This window comes from Rattus rattus, chromosome 11 (genome assembly GCF_011064425.1).
Source record: "Rattus rattus isolate New Zealand chromosome 11, Rrattus_CSIRO_v1, whole genome shotgun sequence".
Classification (NCBI taxonomy): Eukaryota; Metazoa; Chordata; class Mammalia; order Rodentia; family Muridae; genus Rattus; species Rattus rattus.
Window position 1 is genome coordinate 9,827,105 of NC_046164.1, and position 18,712 is coordinate 9,845,816.

Consider the following 18,712-nt stretch of genomic DNA (forward strand, 5'->3'; position numbering starts at 1 on the left):
ACGCCATCTGCCACCATGGTGAACTTCACAGTAGATCAGATCCGTGCCATCATGGACAAGAAAGCCAACATCCGGAACATGTCAGTCATCGCTCACGTGGACCACGGCAAGTCCACGCTGACCGACTCCCTTGTATGCAAGGCCAGCATCATTGCCTCTGCCCGCCCGAGCCAGGGAGACACGCTTCACTGACACTGCAAGGATGAGCAGGAGCGCCGCCTCACGATCAAGTCCACTGCCATCCCCCTCTTCTATGAACTCTCCGAGAACGACCTGAACTTCATTTAACAGAGCAAGAATGGCTTGGGCTTCCTCATCAACCTCATCGACTCTCCAGGTCACGTGGATTTCTCCTCAGAGGTGACCGCTGCTCTGTGTGTCACCGATGGAATGCTGGTGGTGCTGGTCTGTGTGTCTGGTGTCTGTGTGCAAACGGAGACCGTGCTGCAGCAGGCCATTGCTGAGCGCATCAAGCCGGAGCTGATGATGAACACAATGGACCAGACCCTGCTGGAGCTGCAACTGGAGCTGGAGGAGCTCTACCAGACCTTCCAGCGCATCGTGGAGAACGCCAATGTCATCATCTCCACCTATGGCGAGGGCGAGAGTGGGCCCATGGGCAATATCGTGATCGATCCTGTCCTGGGCACCGTCGGCCTTGGTTCTGGCCTGCATGGCTGGGCCTTCACGCTGAAACAGTTTGCAGAGATGTATGTGGTCAAGTTTGCAGCCAAGGGTGAGGGCCAGCTGGGTGCAGCTGAGCAGGCCAAGAAAGTAGAAGACATGATGAGGACACTGTGGGGAGACCGGTGCTTTGACCCGGCCAACAGCAAGGTCAGCAAGTCAGCCAATAGCCCAGATGGGGAGAAAATTCCCCGCACCTTCTGCCAGCTCATCTTGGACCCCATCTTCAAGGTGTTTGACGCCATCATGAACTTCAGGAAGGAGGAGACAGCCAAGCTGGTCGAGGAGCTGGACCTCAAGCTGGATGGCGAGGACAAGGACAAGGAGGGCAAACCACCGCTGAAGGCTGTGATGTGCCTCTGGCTGCCCATGGGTGATGCCCTGCTGCAGATGATCACCATCCACTTGCCCAGTCACTGCACAGAAGTAACCATTGTGAGCTGCTGTAGGAGGGGCCACCTGATGACGAGGCCGCCATGAGTATTAAGAGCTGTGACCTCAAAGACCCCCTTATAATGTACATCTCCAAGATGGTGCCGACGTCTGACAAAGGCCACTTCTATGCCTTTGGTAGAAAGTTCTCTGGGGAGGTGTCCATGGGCCTGAAGGTCCAGGTCATGAGCCCCAACTATATGCCTGGGAAGAAGGAGGACCTGTACCTGAAGCCTATCCAGAGGACCATTCTGATGATGGGCCGCTATGTGGAGCCCATTAGGAGGTGCCCTGTGACAACATTGTGGGGCTGGTCGGGGTGGGCCAGTTCCTTGTGAAGACCGGGACCATCACCACCTTTGAGCACGCTCACAACATGCGGATGATGAAGTTCAGGGTCAGCCCCGTCGTCAGGGTGGCAGTGGAGGCCAAGAACCCAGCTGACCTGCCCAAGCTGGTGGAGGGGCAGAAGCGGCTGGCTAAGTCTGACCCTGTGGTGCAGTGCATCATTGAGGAATCTGGGGAGCACATCATGGCTGGTGCAGGAGAGCTGCACCTGGAGGTCTGCCTTAAGGACCTGGAGGAGGACCATGCCTGCATCCCCATCGAGAAATCTGACCCTGTCGTGTCCTACCGGGAGACAGTCAGTGAGGGGTCCAATGTGCTGTGTCTGTCCAAGTCCCCAAACAAGCACAACCGGCTGTATGTGAAGGCCAGGACCTTCCCTGATGGCCTGGCAGAGGACATCGATAAGGGTGAGGTATCTGCCCGCCAGGACTCAAGGCGCATGCCCGCTACCTGGCTGAAAAGTATGAGTGGGATGTTGCTGAAGCCCGCAAGATCTGGTGCTTTGGACCTGATGGCACTGGTCCCAACTTTCTCACCGACATCACCAAGGGCATGCAGTACCTGAATGAGATCAAGGACAGTGTGGTGGCTGGATTCCAGTGGGTCACTAAGGAGGGTGCTTTTTGTGAGGAGAACATGCATGATGTGCGATTTGATGTTCATGATGTGACCCTGCATACTGATGCCATCCACCGAGGAGATGGTCAGATCATCCCCACAGCACGTCGCTGTCTCTATGCCAGTGTGCTGACCGCACAGCCCTGCCTCATGGAGCCTATCTACCTGGTGGAGATTCAGTGACCTGAGTAAGTGGTGGGCAGCATCTACGGTGTCCTGAACAGGAAGTGTGGCCATGTCTTTGAGGAGTCCCAGGTGGCTGGGACCCCCATGTTCGTGGTCAAGGCCTACCTGACTGTCAATGAGTCCTTTGGCTTCACTGCCAACCTTCGATCGAACACTGGTGGCCACGTTTTCCCCCAGTGTGTGTTTGACCACTGGCAGATCCTGCCTGGGGACCCCTTTGACAACAGCAGCTGCCCCAGCCAAGTCGTAACTGAGACCCGCAAGGCCAAAGGCCTGAAGGAGGGCATCCCAGCACTGGACAACTTCCTGGACAAACTGTAGGCAGCCTGGTACTGCCACACGCTGCACAGAGCCTGCCCATCAGAAGACACCTTGAGACTGTCCCCACCGTGCCCCTCTGGAGGCTGCTGAGGCCACCCTGACATCACTCAGCACTCACTTGCTGATAACCAATTCTATTTATTTCGGGATTACAAGGCAGGGTGAATGGCCATCTGCAGGCTGGACTGGCAGGCCGTGGGGTGGGCAGGATACGGTGGTTAGCATTTTCAGAGGGAAATACACAGATGTCCAAAAGTCTAAGTAAATGCATTCAGAGGTTAAAAGAAGAAGAAGAAGCAAGAGCCCAGCTGGAGTTGTCACAGCTCCTGACAGGACGCTATGACAACCTTAGACTGGTATAACTACAGACAGACAACAAAACAGAGAAGAGGACCCAGAAATAAACCAACAAGGCTGCAGCCGCCGAATTTTTGACAAAGGTAACAAAACCATGCAGTAAAAAAATGATAACTGATTCGGTCAATGGCGCTAGCCAAACAGGAACTCTGCCCTCGGAAGAGTGAAATTCGACGGGGCTCATTCATCTTGTGGTCGACATGAAGTGGATCAAAGGCTTTAATCTAAAACCCCAGATTTGGAAAATGCAGAGGAAATTGTACTTCTCAGGACACTGGACAAGAAAGGACTTCATGAGCAGAACCCCAAGGGCTCAGTAACCGGTCCCAAGAATCAAGAGATGGGGTGATGGAATCTAAGTTTCTGGACAACAGAAGAAAACTATTAGAGAGCAGACACAACCCACAGAGTGGGAGGACAGTAAGTCCTTACCAGCCATACATTGGAGCAGGCCAATACTAAAGACTCCTTAGTAGTGAATGTCCAAGCCACAACTTAGAATGGTGACTTCTAGGGTAGATTCTGTGATGAGAACTCTAGGATTGTTAGAGTAGGAGATGAAATTTATTTAGAACGAATGAAAAGGGGCGCCTGGGAGATGGTTCAGTTAGTTAAATGCTTGCTACCTATGCCAGAGGACTGGAGTGCAGATTTCCTATTCAACGTCACCTGCATTGTCCTTCCCAGCTCAAATGATAGTCACCTGACATAGGAAGTGCTAAACGGAGAAGGGGCAGAGACGGAAAGGAGGTGCAGAGGTTATCTATAACAATGGTGTAAAAGATCTCTACTCAAATGATGTGTGTGTGTGTGTGTGTGTGTGTGTGTGTGTGTGTGTGTATTTGCATCTATGCCTTTTGGTTATCTTTAAACAATAGAACCACATCAATGATTTTAAAGGATTATCACCCAACATTTGGGATTCAAATCCCTAACAGCCCACTGTACTTAGACAGATTCCTTCTGCGGTATTTACGGGTAGGTGAGTCACCTTCCGTACTGGATTGTAAGCTGTAATTCTTCCTTGCTCTGGTCTACAGCCGAATACACTGATGGGAATAGGGCTAAAAGCAGAGGGGAGACTTCGTAAGCGTTTGTTAACCATACAACGAGTAAGGGAAGACATAGAAATCCAAAGGGAAGAAGGGAATAGCGAGGGAAGCAGGCAGGAGAGGAAAGAAAAACAATGGTACCTGAAGGAAAATACCCTGCCGTGGGACAGAGTCTAACCAGTCCGATTCCACACCCTGAGAGAGCAGCCGACCTTCCAGCACAGGCAACTGCATTTGAAAACAGTCTCTGCAAGGAGCACAATTATTGGCCATGCACTCGAGAGCTGGCACAGCGGTTAAGAGTCCTTACTGCTCTTCTACAGGATCTGGGTTCAATTCCCAGCACCCGAATGGCTGCTCATAACTTTCTGTAACTTCAGGGGGACAAACACCCTCATATGGACATACATGCATGCAAAACACCAATGCGCATGAAATAAAAATGAGTAAGTCAGGCTATGGGAGTAGCCAACGTGATTGGTGACCTCATAGGGATGGGAAAACTGCACACAGGCAGAGAGAGGAAAATGAGTGAACCAACTGAGTGGTGATCCAACAAGCGTGGCACACCTCAGAGGAACTCTGTGGGCCACAGTCAGGAACAGGCAGAGGAGTCAGTCATAGAGGAACACTGTGGGCCACAGTCAGGAACAGGCAGAGGGGACAGCCACAGAGGAACACTGTGGGCCACAGTCAGGAACAGGCAGAGGGGACAGCCACAGACGAACACTGTGGGTCACAGTCAGGAACAGGCAGAGGGGACAGCCACAGAGGAACACTGTGGGTCACAGTCAGGAACAGGCAGAGGGGACAGCCACAGAGGAACACTGTGGGTCACAGTCAGGAACAGGCAGAGGGGACAGCCACAGAGGAACACTGTGTGTCACGGTCAGCAGCGAGGCGGAGACAAGGAAGACTTTTATTCAGAGCTTCAGAAGAAGAAACAACACTTTGATTTGAGACTCCTAGACTCTAGAACCACTGAATTTCTGTTGTTTTAAGACCCCCCCTAGTTTGTGGCACATTTTAAAGCAGAGCTGTGTCACCCTAACACAGGGACAATGAACCAGGGAAATTATGTTTTGGTGGCTGGTGACTTTTCAACGTGAAGGACCAGCTAGTACATTTTTCCAGGCTTTGAAGCCCATGAGGTTTCTGTCACATCTACTTAGCTCTGTCACTATAGTCTGAAAGGGCTGTACACTCTATGCAAATGAGAAAACCTGCCTACATTCCAATATAGTTTTCATCCGCTATGAAACAGCATCCCTACTCTCTCGTTGCTCAGATTATTTAAAACGGTCAAAATCACACTTGCCTCATAGCCTACACAGAAGTAGACATGAGACATGTATGTCTCCCTTGAACATAGACCTGGGAATAAAAAAAAAGAAAGGAAAGAAAGCTGGGTCCAGGCTGGGCTCCCGTAATGATTTCTGTAAGGTGGTTTCAATCAGTGCCTTTCCTTTTCCGAGGAGCAGAACCAGCATTTTCCTGGCCACCGGGAAAGCTAATGGATGGATGATCCCATGCCTTCAGATACGTTGTCTACAGTAACAGGACACACCACGACACCATTGACTGTGTCACAGAACTAAGCGTCACGATGAAGACCAGAATGGCAGTCAGCTAAGTCACAGAATCAGGGCAAGGGACAGAGAAATACATGAGCCCTCGGTCAGCTCCGCCTTCAGTGACGAGGACAAAACTCTAAGCAGCCGGAGGGTATTCTGAGGTAAACAGCGAGTATTTGTCATTTCAGGTCGAAGTTAACCCAAGGCCATGGAGGAATCAAAACTCTGTACTTCTATGGGAGGCTCTGCATTAGGACAGGCCTGCTGCTGAGATCCATGCCGCAGCTCCTTCCCTAACTCATCCCGATAAGCACTCATCATCTGCTAACGCGCCTTGGGCTGTCTTCCGCCCATTGCTGTGGTGCCAGCAACTGAGAAAGCACAAAGCATTCCCCTGCTTGCAGACAACTCTCACACCCATTGCCGGGAGGAGCTGGAACTCCGCCACCCAGCTCTGGAGAAGCTGGACGACAGCTGACAGCTACAGACGTTCAGGGCTGGCACAAGGTAAAGCCAAAAAAAGGAAGAAAGGAGGAAGAACAAAGACGAGGGAAAACGGTTCACAAGAGGAGATATCAGTGGCTAACGCTGCATGGAGGCTGCGTGGGGGGCTGCAAATCTCCCCTAGGTCTGAGGCAATACTCCTGAAAACCAGCATGGATCCTTCCAATTATAACCCAAGTCACATGTCCCAAAATGTAGAGCTGTCCCCCCAACGTAAGCACTCCACTTCCACCTCATCCCTAAGACTGTGCCATTTCCCACAGAGACGTTCCGCCTCTCCCCATACTTAAGTCTGAAGTGGGCAGAGAGAACCCGAACCCTTAGCCTAGCAACCTCCCCTCTGCCTTCTTCTCTATTTCTTCTCTTGTCTACCACCAAAAAGAGCAGGGAGCCAGGCTCTTGGATGTCTATCCAGAGGCAGCTTTCTAGATGTATAAAGATGTTTACATGAAAGCTTTGGGCAGGATTCCCTCCCAGGAGCAGAAGAGATCGATGGGAGACAATGGACTCAATCCCCAGCTCTACCCTCTGTGGCCTGAGGACAGAGACCTAAACTCTCAAACAGCAGTGTCGTTCTGGGGGCGTTTCTAGGACTTCATGTGTTCTCAGTGGCAAAGGCTACCGTCTCAATCTCTGAGACTCCCAGACATGTATCTCACGCTGTCTCCAGGCACAGGTTCCACAGAAGTCAGCCATGCCTATTTCCAGAATAGACCTGTGTACCAAAGCACATAATGGAGGCCGGGCAGCCAGAGGAAACGCTCCAATTTAGTTGAGTGACAGAAAAGCAAATGACTAAAATCAGGGAGGCGCTGGATCGTCCTTCCTCAAATGATTCTAGGATTATTATACACTGGGAATGTCCATGCTTCTTGTTAAGATGCATGGAGAATGATTGACACCATAATACTTGAGAAGAAAACAGAGAGACACAGATGGTCATTTTCAACACTCTCTCTCTCTCTCTCTCTCTCTCTCTCCCTCTCTCTCTCTCTCTCTCTCTCTCACACACACACACACACACACACAGAGAGAGAGAGAGAGAGAGAGAGAGAGCACTCGAAACACTTGAGAAAACATTCAAACGGTTTCTATACTTCTCACTCTATAAAATATAAAAGCATAATCTACTCTGTAGCAAGAGACAAAGTACAGAAACATAACTCCCAACTTAACACATGACGCCATAGCACAGGGATTTAAGCCGAGAGAAAGGGTCAACGTACTTGAGTCTCAAGCCCAGATTCACGTGCTTGATTAAAAGACTCTTGGAAGAGATGGAGTTGAAACTATTGACAGCCTTGGGCAAGGAAGCTGAGGGTGGTCAGGATCTGGGAAGATTCTGTGCATTGGAGCATGGGGGGTGGGGGGGGGGCTACCAGAAGTTTTACAATCCTTTTGTTTTTGTGGTAATTCCGTACCCTACTATACCTAAATAAGTCCATCCATAAAGGGGGGAATTCAGCTGTTCGTTTACAATTCAACTCACAAAATAGTGCGTAAATTGGGGAGACGAGGACAAGGAGGAGGAGAAGGTCAAGGGCGAAAGTCATTTTCATAATTACCAGCTATTTCCAACCCTGTGAATGGCCACACAGCCAGAGCAGAGCATGCGAGACCCAAGAGGATGGGTTCTCGTTTAAAAGCCCAGCACTGCCTTTAGCAAAGAAATGACAGTGCACCGTGATGTCAGGCTCCTTCAGTGATGGCGTGACAGGAAATCAATGGCTGCGTAACTTTACTAAACATCAGAAATATAAATAAAAAGGCTATAAGCATGTATGAGTTCTCTAACGGACGTGGTCCTTACCCACGTTGTAAACTACTGCATCTTCTGTTCTGAGTTAACCCCTCCTGTGTAAGACATTGAAGAGCAAAGCCATTACCCATGGTTAATGGTCCTCTGCGGCTTACGGAAATCTCTGTTGATGTTGCTGCTGCTGCTGCTGCTGGTGTTTTTCCCCCTCTTTCCTCCTTCTCCCTTTCTCTTCCTCCTCCTCCTCTTCCCTTCCTGTTCCTCCTCCTCGTGCCCCTCCATTCTTTTCTAATGACCACAGACCCATTTATTCAAGCAACCATCGATTAAGGAGGGCCAGGCTGGATCCTGGGGTGCATGGAGGGATGGATTAGATGAACGGGTGGTGTGATGGCTAACCTCAGTTGTCAACTTGACTACATCCAACAACGGAAGCACAACAACAGAGGGCACGCCTGTGAGAAGCCTTTGTTTAATTTGAAGCAGGAAGAACCACTTTCAATCTGAATCTTTGAGGTAGGAAGACATGACTTTAATCTGGATCTTTAATGCAAATCTAATCTGCACTGTGCCTTCAACCAGAGATCAAACCTTTCACAGGGTTGCCTAAGACCATCAAAAATATCAGATATGTGCATTATGATCATAATAGTAGCAAAATTACAATATTCTGCATATCAGATACTTATACAATATGATTCGCAACAGTAGCACAATTACAGTTATGAAATAATCTTATGGTTGGGGGTCACCACATGAGGAAGTTTATTAAAGGGTTGCAGCCTTGGGAAGGCTGAGAACCACTGCTCTACAGGGACACAGAAGAAGGAAGCTTTTGTTCTTTGCCTGCTTGAGCTTGCCCTTACTAACAAGTCTGTCCCTTCCCTGGCATTACAGCCTATTTCTTTCAAATTCCAGCACATACAGAAGGCCAGCTGAAACATCCGGCTTTGTGGACTGAACAACTCTTGGATTCTTGGACTTTTTGTTCACGGCCAGGCATTGCCGGATTACAGGACTGCAGCCTGTAAGTCATTCTACTAAATCCCCTTTTGATATAAAGAAGAGATCCATTCTATGAGTTCTGGAACTCTAGAGCAGACGTTCTCAACCTGTGCATCACGACCATTGGAAAACGCATGTTTCTGGTATTGCCTTAGGAACCCCTACGCATAGATTTCTTTCTGTTGCTACTTCATAACTAATTTTGCTAGTGAGCTGTGTCCCAGTTCCCAAGATCATAAGAAATATGTGTTTTCCGTTGGTCATGATCCACAGGTTGAGAATGGCCGCTCTAGCGAACCCTGATGAATACAGGGGCCTTCAAGAAATGGCAGGTGAAGAGGAGAAGTTTCCTCTGTTCTTTGGAGAAGTTCTACTAAGTTCTGTCCTTCACAACCCCATGTGGTCCTACTGTTCTTCAGCAGTGTCTCACACCCTGTAACAACCTTTTTCATACTGGTTTACCTTCTCCCAGTGAGGACTGTGAAAACCAGACCAGACCATACCCTCCTTCTATTTTAAATAGCTCAACGGCCTTAGTTATTCTTTGGAGATCTGTTGGTTTGTTTTAAAGACTCTTAAAGTAGTAAATACTTTCGGAAGGCTTACTGAACGTGAACACGATCCACACACTTCTATGGCTTCAAGCACTAGCCGTGTAAGAACCATTTTAAGTGTGTTTGGCCCTCCCCTTCCAAGCTTTGAATTCATCATTCCCAGCTGACAGTTAAATATGCTCCCTAGAATGTTCCATGGGCATCTATGACTTGTCTAAAACTAATCACACTATATTTTCCCATCCCTTATCTTGTCCTTATCTTGGTTAACAGTGAATCCATTCCATCACCTTTTCAACCACAGTATGTATGTTCTTTGTCTCATCTCTCCTCACCAATAACATACTATTACAGAAAAATGCTTGTCATGGACTGTCTATTGCTATAAAGAGACCATGACCACATCGACTCTTGTAAAGGAAAACATTTCAGTGGACCTGGCTTACAGTTCAGAGGTTCAGTCCACTATCATCATGGCAGGAAGCATGGCAGCATCCAGGCAGGCATGGTGCTGGAGACAGAGCTGAGAGTTCTACACTCGGACAATTAGGCAGCAGGAAAAGACCTGGCTTGCGCTTCTAAGACTTCAATGCCCGTGCCCACGGTCACACACTTCCTCCAACAAGGCCACACCTCCTAATAGTGCCCCTCCCTATGGCCAAGCATTCAAACTCAAGAGTCTATGGGAGCCAAATATTCAGACCAGCGTTCTGCTCTTAATTATGAAAACGCTTTCCATCACCACGTTCTTAGTCCAGATCCTTTCACCCCTTGCTTAATATTCTGTCTTCTTCTCATGGTGAGCACTGACACATGAAGAACACCCACCTAAAACAAACTTGATTTTGACCTTTGCCAATTTGAAGACTGCTTGCTGGCTCCCTGATGTCATGTATGTGATGTCCCTGATTTAAAAAATAAATTAAAAAAGTATGGCGGCTTCCAACTGTTGACACTCAGTGCCTTATTTCATAGGACATTTCTACAACATGTCCTGTAAATCGCCACGCCAACCTTGGATCTCTGAACAAGCCATGGACACCTTCAAGACCATGTGTGCATGCTACTAGGTTCTCTGCCCAGAGACCCCATCTTTTCTCTACTGGCAAACTCTGGCTTCCTTCTAAAAAGACTTTTCCTGACTTTCCCCATTGTGATTTCCCATCTCTCTAGTCTTAGTCCTAAAGTCTACCCTTCTCACATATTTATAATATGTTATGATTCAGAGAGATCCTGAAAACCTTGCTAGCTCGACTGAAAACTCACTGGGTACTGGTGAGAATGAGGCAGGCACAGCCTAGTCCATGGCAGCTCTTCATGGGCTGTTCGATAAAATAAGGAGTTACTGATTTAATAGTCAAAGGTTGGTTAGAGATACCGTCCACACCACCCCTATACAATAGTTGAAGTCATGGTTATGATTGAGAATGCCTAAGGAAATACATAATTATGAGCAGTGATAGAATGGGACGAACCCTGGCAAGTACTACTATTTATTAAAATCAAAAATGAGACAAGCTAGCTAAAGGAATTGAGACGAAGCAGATACTTGAGTGGGAGCAGAGCCAGGTAAGGGTACAGCCCACAATCTAGCCCAAGACAGCACTTCCGGAAGGAAACCTCACCAGTCTGCTAAATTGGGACTAAAACCCTTCTGTCTGTTCGCACCTCATGCCACACTTGCTTATCACAGTGTCCTTAACCATCCACTCTCTGAATCATGCCTGGATTACTTCCTCAAAGGTAGTAACTCTGTACTACTGACAGTATAACCTTTACATTTGGCACTGTGCACAGCACGGACCTTGTGTTTGGTGAGTAGATGTTGGGTGTTTGAAGAGGTGTCGAGTCACATACATGAGCGAAATGCAACCAATCAATCACAGAACATAAAGATTAAAAGATACTTTTCGAATGTCCCCCTACGAATGCATGAAACACATTGCTTTCAGACTGGAAGGTCCAAGAGTCTGAGTTGAAATGAGGAACGTCTTCCTCCTGGATCAGTCGCCATAAAGATGGACGGATGGGGCTCGATAGCCGTGAGGATTTTCTACCCAACGGTTTATTACCAGATGGCACACAGGAGTCGCTGCATCCACTAAGAGCTGGAAAACGCAGCGTCTCAGACTTACACCAGCAAAGAGTGTCAACCTGGACCCAAGGAACTGACACCGTGTCTTAGTGATCTTAAAGTTGTAGCTATTGTTCCCCCACACACATAAATATCCTATTTTTAAAGGGGCATTTAAAGAATATACATACATATATATTCTATACTTGCTGTTAGAGATGGGGTGTTCTGGTGGTAAATTCCCCAGATACCTAGAAGAGACCCTCTGACAGACCGCCAAGGTTTTGCCTTCAGACTTGCAAATGAGTGGAGCATCTAATAAGTACAGCCAGCACAAGCTCCCCTCCTCAGACGGCTAGGGAATTAGAAGGGATGCTTTCCAGAAATTTGGTAGCATAGCTGGAAACTGAAATTTAGCTACCCCGGTCCTTTATGAAAACGACAACAATCAGAACATTGTTTTCTTCCAACTCTCGTGTTTCAGTTTCCAGAATGTGTCAGCCATATACCGGGGGGCTGACAAGCAAAAAGAATGCAGAGAAGAGGGGTTGGGGATTTAGCTCAGTGGTAGAGAGCGCTTGCCTAGGAAGCACAAGGTCCTGGGTTCGGTCCCCAGCTCTGAAAAAAAAAAAAAAACCAAAAAAAAAAAAAAAAAAAGAATGCAGAGAAGAAACTGGCCCTGTTTCTCAGCCTTGTGCCTAGGAAAATGCACATGGATGAAGTCCTTTCTTTCTGGCCTATGACTGGAGTCCTCAGGACATGTGTGAACTGGGGCTGGAACCTACTGAACTTCGTAAACTGGCTTTCTCAGAGAGACTTTGTGTGTGTATGTGTGTGTACATGTGTGTAAGACCGCATGTGTATGTGCATGCGTGTTTTGTGTGTGTATATGTGCTTATGTATATGTATGTATGTATATGTGTGTGCATGTATGTGTGTGCATGTGTGTTTATGTGTGTATGTATATGTGTGTATTTATATGTGTGTGTGCTTATGTGTATGTATATGTATGTGTGTGTGTATATGTGCTTATGTATATGTATGTATATGTGTGTGTGCATGTGTGTTTATGTGTGTATGTATATGTGTGTATTTATATGTGTGTGTGCATGTGTGCTTATGTGTATGTATATGTATGTGTGTGTATGCATGTGTGTTTATGTTTGGCTTTGTTTGCTTTACTTCATTTTTTTGTTGTTGTTTTCCTCTTTAAGTTCAGAGAACTGTTTCCCAACAGGGTGCACCAAAGCACAATGTAGCCATTCTGTCTGTTACAGAGCACTGTTTATTCCCCAGAGTAAATACACCTCTGGGAGACTTCAAGTCCCACTTTTTAATCACAAAGCTTAAGGCTGGAATTCAGAACAATTATCATTATGTCGTTTAATCAAAGAATTTAACATTTTGAAGGGCAGCCGTAACTGCTCGACACACTCAAAGATGGATGAATTCAATGTGTTAGAAAAATCTCATATGTAAAAGACACAATGAACCCTAAATTATACATGCAAATTAACAGAAAAGGTATAGTTAATCAGAAGCACAAAAATTTTCTGCTCCAAAGACAGACCTTCATTACTAAACCTCTGGCCCTCTGTTTCTTCGTCTGGAAATGGAAACCAACGACCTCATCTCCTAGTGTTTGCGATCTTAAATACAATTGTGGGTGCAAAACGCAAGGTGCAGTCAACTCAGCAGACACGGAACAAACGTTGCTCTCTTTCCTGCAGAGACTTTTAAGGAAACCGGACTTCAGAGGGAGGAAGCCCATCTGTCGAACAATGTCCACAGCAGCTCAGGTAAATTAAGCCACTAATAAATTAAATAATAAAATAAATACCGTACCCCTTGCAGATACCATACTTTATCAAATAAAAGACCACTGTTCATAGCCAATTGTGTGTTGCCATGACAACATATAGAAAATATGAAAATACTTGCATATTTTTATTCATTGGGGAAATACAGTGTCTAGAATTTTACACACAACTATATTTCTTCTTGCAACGTAAGTTGTCTTCTTAAGAGAGAAAAAGTCAGGAAGATGTGAGCCCAAGCCAGAGTTGAGCCTTGAGAGTGCCTTTAAATTCTGGTTTATCTGGTTCACAGCAGTAACAAGTGTCTAAGAGAGGGAGAGAGGTGCTGGAGAAAGGAGAGGGTATCTGGGGAGGGGGAGTATTTGAGGGTTCATCTCTTTCTTTTCAGAACCACTCTTAATCCCATCTCATCCTGTATTTGGGTTTGAGTACAGAAGGTATGTACTTCGAAATCTAACAGAAACTTAGCCAGTGGTTCTAACATATCAGGTAGAGAAGCCCTAAGACAGTGCTCCTGACCTCTTAGATACGTGACCTATAGCGACATTTAGTGGTAGTTCCCTAAACTACAACCAGATGTCCTGAAGGGTCGGGCCACTGCTGGGAATAATTTAACCAAACTTTTTCTTCACCCCACTGAGCAATGTCACCATCATCGCACTGATGGGTAGACGGTTATTCTGCAGCCCTCTGGAGGCAGTGGCCATGGTGGGGCCAGTTAAGAGTGCTACAATCTTATCATTTTCTGTGTATCTTTGACTTCATAATAGAATCCTATTGCTGGCAGAGACCGGAGGGATTATCGAATCTAGTTTTTTCATTTTAGATTATAAAACAGCGGCTCAATATGGTAGCCCGAGGTCACGCAGTTGGGTAGTTTTATTTAGAGTCCTGAATGTACTGCTTTCTCGGCAAAATGATTTCGTTGTTCATACAACAGTCTGGGGTGTTGGCTCCATGAATCCTCACCATGTTCACTGCATACTAAGTAAGGAACCAAACATTGAAAGACTACAGAGAGCTCTGCAGAAGGCTTGAGGGGGATTAGGGAGTGATACACAAAAATCAAAGTAAATGAAACTTAACAATTCCCCCCTTGCACACCTAGGATGACTCTGTGACACAGATACTGTTGTCCCCTCTCCTCCGGAGAAGCCAGGGCAAAAAAGAGTTCTTTATGATTAAAAAAAAAAGAGCTAACAGCACAAAAATCCCTTAAAATTTACAGGGGAAAGTGAGTGTAGTTGTAAACTGTGAGTTGTCTTAAATGACCATAAACTGGGCAGCGTTAGAACCATGTTTGGAAGATGGCAAAGGAAACAGGTATTACAAAACGACACAAGGGAGAAACGACCAGAAAACACGAGAAACTCAAACCTCCCGTTTCCACGGTGGGTATCAGGGGAAAATATCTAAGACTGAAAAATTAATCCAAAGGCAACAGAAATGTAGAGCTGGTTACAGGGAGGCGGGTCCGGGTGACGATCAGAGAGAGGAGCTGAAAATTCAGTGTCCTAAAATGTGTGCATCTGCGGCCTAACAACCTACAAAGGCCAATTTAAGGACTTCAACGTAAGGACAGCGAATCACTGGGAAATGTTACTTCTAATTTTTATAAAGAAGAAGCAATCATGCTTCACGAGACACTCTGAACTAGCATCCTACTTCACATAGTCACATACTTACACCATTCTGATAGGACACAGAGCACCACATGAAAAACCACATTAAAATCATGCTCAGGGACCTGTAATTAAAAGAGTGGCCGGTAAATACACACCCATGTACGTGCACTCGAACAGAAAGTATCCGTGACTGTGTTCATCATTCTCCGTGTTTCTCCTCCTTGGCTGAGTCTTTGAATTATCCAGACAGGATCACGGTGTGTTGGTGCAGTGCCGCTGCCATGATGCCCGACCACTAAGGCCACTCACTCCTGCTACTCAGAACGTTGGCAGGTAATAGGGATCCAATTAATCACTCTACGGGAACCAGGCAAATAGGGTAGACCAAGCTACCAGCATTTTCCTTAAAACTCAAGACAGAAACAAACTTTGGGGCCAATTTTCTCAAGACGGGGCAATTCCATATACTGCCCACCAGTTCTGAACACCCCAAGGAATAGCTGAAGCCTGCGTTGGAAGAGGCTACCCCACTTCCACCTGTCTTCACCTAGTATTGGTCCTGTCAAGCTCTGAATACGAAAGCAAAGACAGAGCACCTTAGCAGACTGCACAGTGCACGCTGGGGGAGGCTCAGAAAACCCGCAAAGCGGGACAAGCCTCTCATTTTAAGGGTTTCTCCCTTTCCCCACTGAAGGCTTCCATGTGATAGGAAAGGACGTCACACAGACACAGCCAAGGAATCCGCACAGTCTTGTTACACGTCCCTCTGCTCCAGCTTGTTCCCGTTAGCTCACACTTATTTATCGTATCATACTTCCGTATCAGTGCCCACCACAACACAGCTTTCCACGTGTGCCTTCATTCACTGTTTATGCTGCCCTGGTCTATGAACTTACTATGCATTTTCACCTTGTGTCTTTTTTATAGGGAACTATATATTATAGACTATATGTACTATATATAATACATGTATATAATATATCACATGTAATATAATATGTAGCATGTATAATATTATATACTATATGCATATACTATAGATAGTATATAGTGATAAAATATACATATATAGTATATATAAGTATATGATATCATTATACTTTACACATACACTATATATAATATATATACTATTAGCTATAGTATATAGTTTATAGTGATATATTATGTATGTGCAATAGTATATATAGTATATGTATACAGTGTGCATACTATATATAAGTATATATAGTATACCTATAAAGTATATATAATATATAGTAAAAACAATATTTATTTATATAGTATATATGCATAAATACTATATTATTGCATATATTATATGTATCTCTATAAAGTATATATAATATAGTATATACAGTATATAGTATATAGTGATATATTATGTATATGTAATAGTATATATAGTATATGTATATAGTGTGTATACTATATATAAGCACATATAGTGTACATACAAAGTATATATAATATATAGTATATACAGTATTTATATAGTATATATGCATATGTACCATATTATTGCATATATTATATGTATGTTTATAAAGTATATATAATATAGTATATAGTATGTATACATAGTATATATGCAGATATACTATATTATTATATTATATATTATATATTATATATTATATATTATATATTATATATTATATATTATATATTATATATTATATATTATATATTATATATTATATATTATATAGACTTTATAATACACTATGTATACATATTTGTGTTTATATATGCTATATACATATATAGTATAAGTGATATAATATGCATAGTATTTTTTATATATAGACATGTTATTTCTACATATTATATGTTATCACTATGAGCCTAGTGATGAGTAGAGACATAATATTACTCCTTTCCTGTCAACTTCTCTGAGAACATTCCCTGCAAACCTCCCACTTACTAATCTCCACCACTGTGCTTCCAGAGAATTTGACGAATGGCCATCAACCGTGAGTCCTCTTACCACTAGACTAGGTACAATGACATAATTGTTTTGGTTGGAGGCTTTAAGGGTAAAGTGACTCTTGATCCTTAACTCTACCTTTATTTGACTTCCTTCCAATGGTGTCTGCAGAGGGAGCACGCGCACTCCCACTGAACAGCTCTGCAGAACGCAGTGCAACTTAGCTTCAGGGAAACTCAAGTTGGATTGAGCATCTGCTTTATGTACAGTTAAGGAGGAAGGAAAACACACAGCGAGGGAACCCACGCCCCATGGCTTCTTTCTTCCTTGCTGAATTTAAAATTTGGTAGAAGAAACAATGTGTACAGTTGCTTTCTAAACTAGATCACAGTGAAGAAGTTGGAAGTGCTGTAGACGTTCCAGAAGGAGCATTCTGATTTGATTGGAGTGAAGACGAAGAGCTCTTTAAAATTCCTTCTTAGCCCAGAGGACCTTTCAACACCAGCTAGGAGGCTAGCGGGGTCATTCCTCGTAGATGGAACAGACAGAAATAAGGCGCAGAGGAGGCAAGGGCAGTAATGTTGGGGCACTGGCTACTAATCCAGTTTGAACGGAGCATCAAGGGATTCATGAGAGAGAGCGTTGGGAGAGTGGAACTGCCTGGGAACACACTTGTTCCATTTCCCGAGCCAAATGACACACGTGGCAGCCAGGACAAGAGCTCCAGCAAGCATACCCTCATTTCATTATGTGTCTGTGGATGCGCTATGAGGAACACAAGGGTCTGCTCTCCGGCTGCAGGTCCCTGGGACCTCCATGGGCATCCTGCCTGTAGCTGCTTTTCTTCTGTCAGTCTTCCGAAGAAAGCCTGCAGGGGCTCTCATTCAAACCTCTTCCAAGGGGCTGCTTCTGACATACTAGCACATGATTTAAACTGTACCTTAACTGGTACAGTTATCTTTGGGTGTTTCTAGAAATACTGATGTTACAATGTTTTTCATAGTATTTTGATGCTAACCATATTAAATGTCCTTTAAAGATCTCTAACAATGAACTACAGGAAACTGTAGCCAGTCTTTCCGACTTTGTGTTCTTTTCCCACCCTTTATCCCTGCCCTCAGTTTTACCCCCTATCATTAGATAGGAGAGAAAGAAGGAGGAGAGAGAGAGAGAGAGAGAACCCTGAGTCTACTTTCTTTCTTTTTGTTTCTTCTTTGACCATGGCTACTAACAAACTGTAACCAATCGCCCTGACCACCCACCCACCTGCCTATTGGGGCCGTAGCACTTATATACCCTCTGAAATCTGCCCAGAATTCCAAACATCACACAACTGCGGAGACTATCTGCAACTGGGAAAACCACACTTCTGCCAGAGCACGAGGCAAACTATAGTCAGCTGCAGAGAAGCAGCCCCATATCCCACAGCTGGGATTCAAACAGACCCAAACCCTTACAATAGTTCTGTGGGGTTTTTGTTTGTTTGTTTTTATTTTTTTAAAGAAAGCAAAAATTGCAAAATTCTACAGAAACCCTGCTTAAGTTCTGTTTGTTTTATTTTACCCTTATACTGAATTCAGCCTAAGTTCACAGACTGCAACAAAAACATGTTTCACACTTAGTTTTAAAAGTAAACGGGTCCTGGGAATGGTGGTACAAGTCATTAATCCCAGAACACCGAGTTCTGGGAGTTACGGGCCAACCAAGGCTTTTGTTTGTGAAAACAAAAAGAAAAAGAGGTTTTAGCCATTTTCTTTCTTGACAGTTAATGGTTGTAGTCTAGGCCAGGAGTTAAGTTGGGTTTTGTTTTTAATTGTTGGTAATTTTTAAAGTAATTATAACTCCACATAATTTCAGACTTTAACACAACTCACG

General features: G+C 45.0%; 1 pseudogene; it reads left to right on the forward strand.

The window, feature by feature from the left end:
• Nucleotides 1-2,671, forward strand: LOC116912793 (annotated as a pseudogene).
• The last annotated feature ends 16,041 nt before the right edge of the window (nt 2,672-18,712 follow it).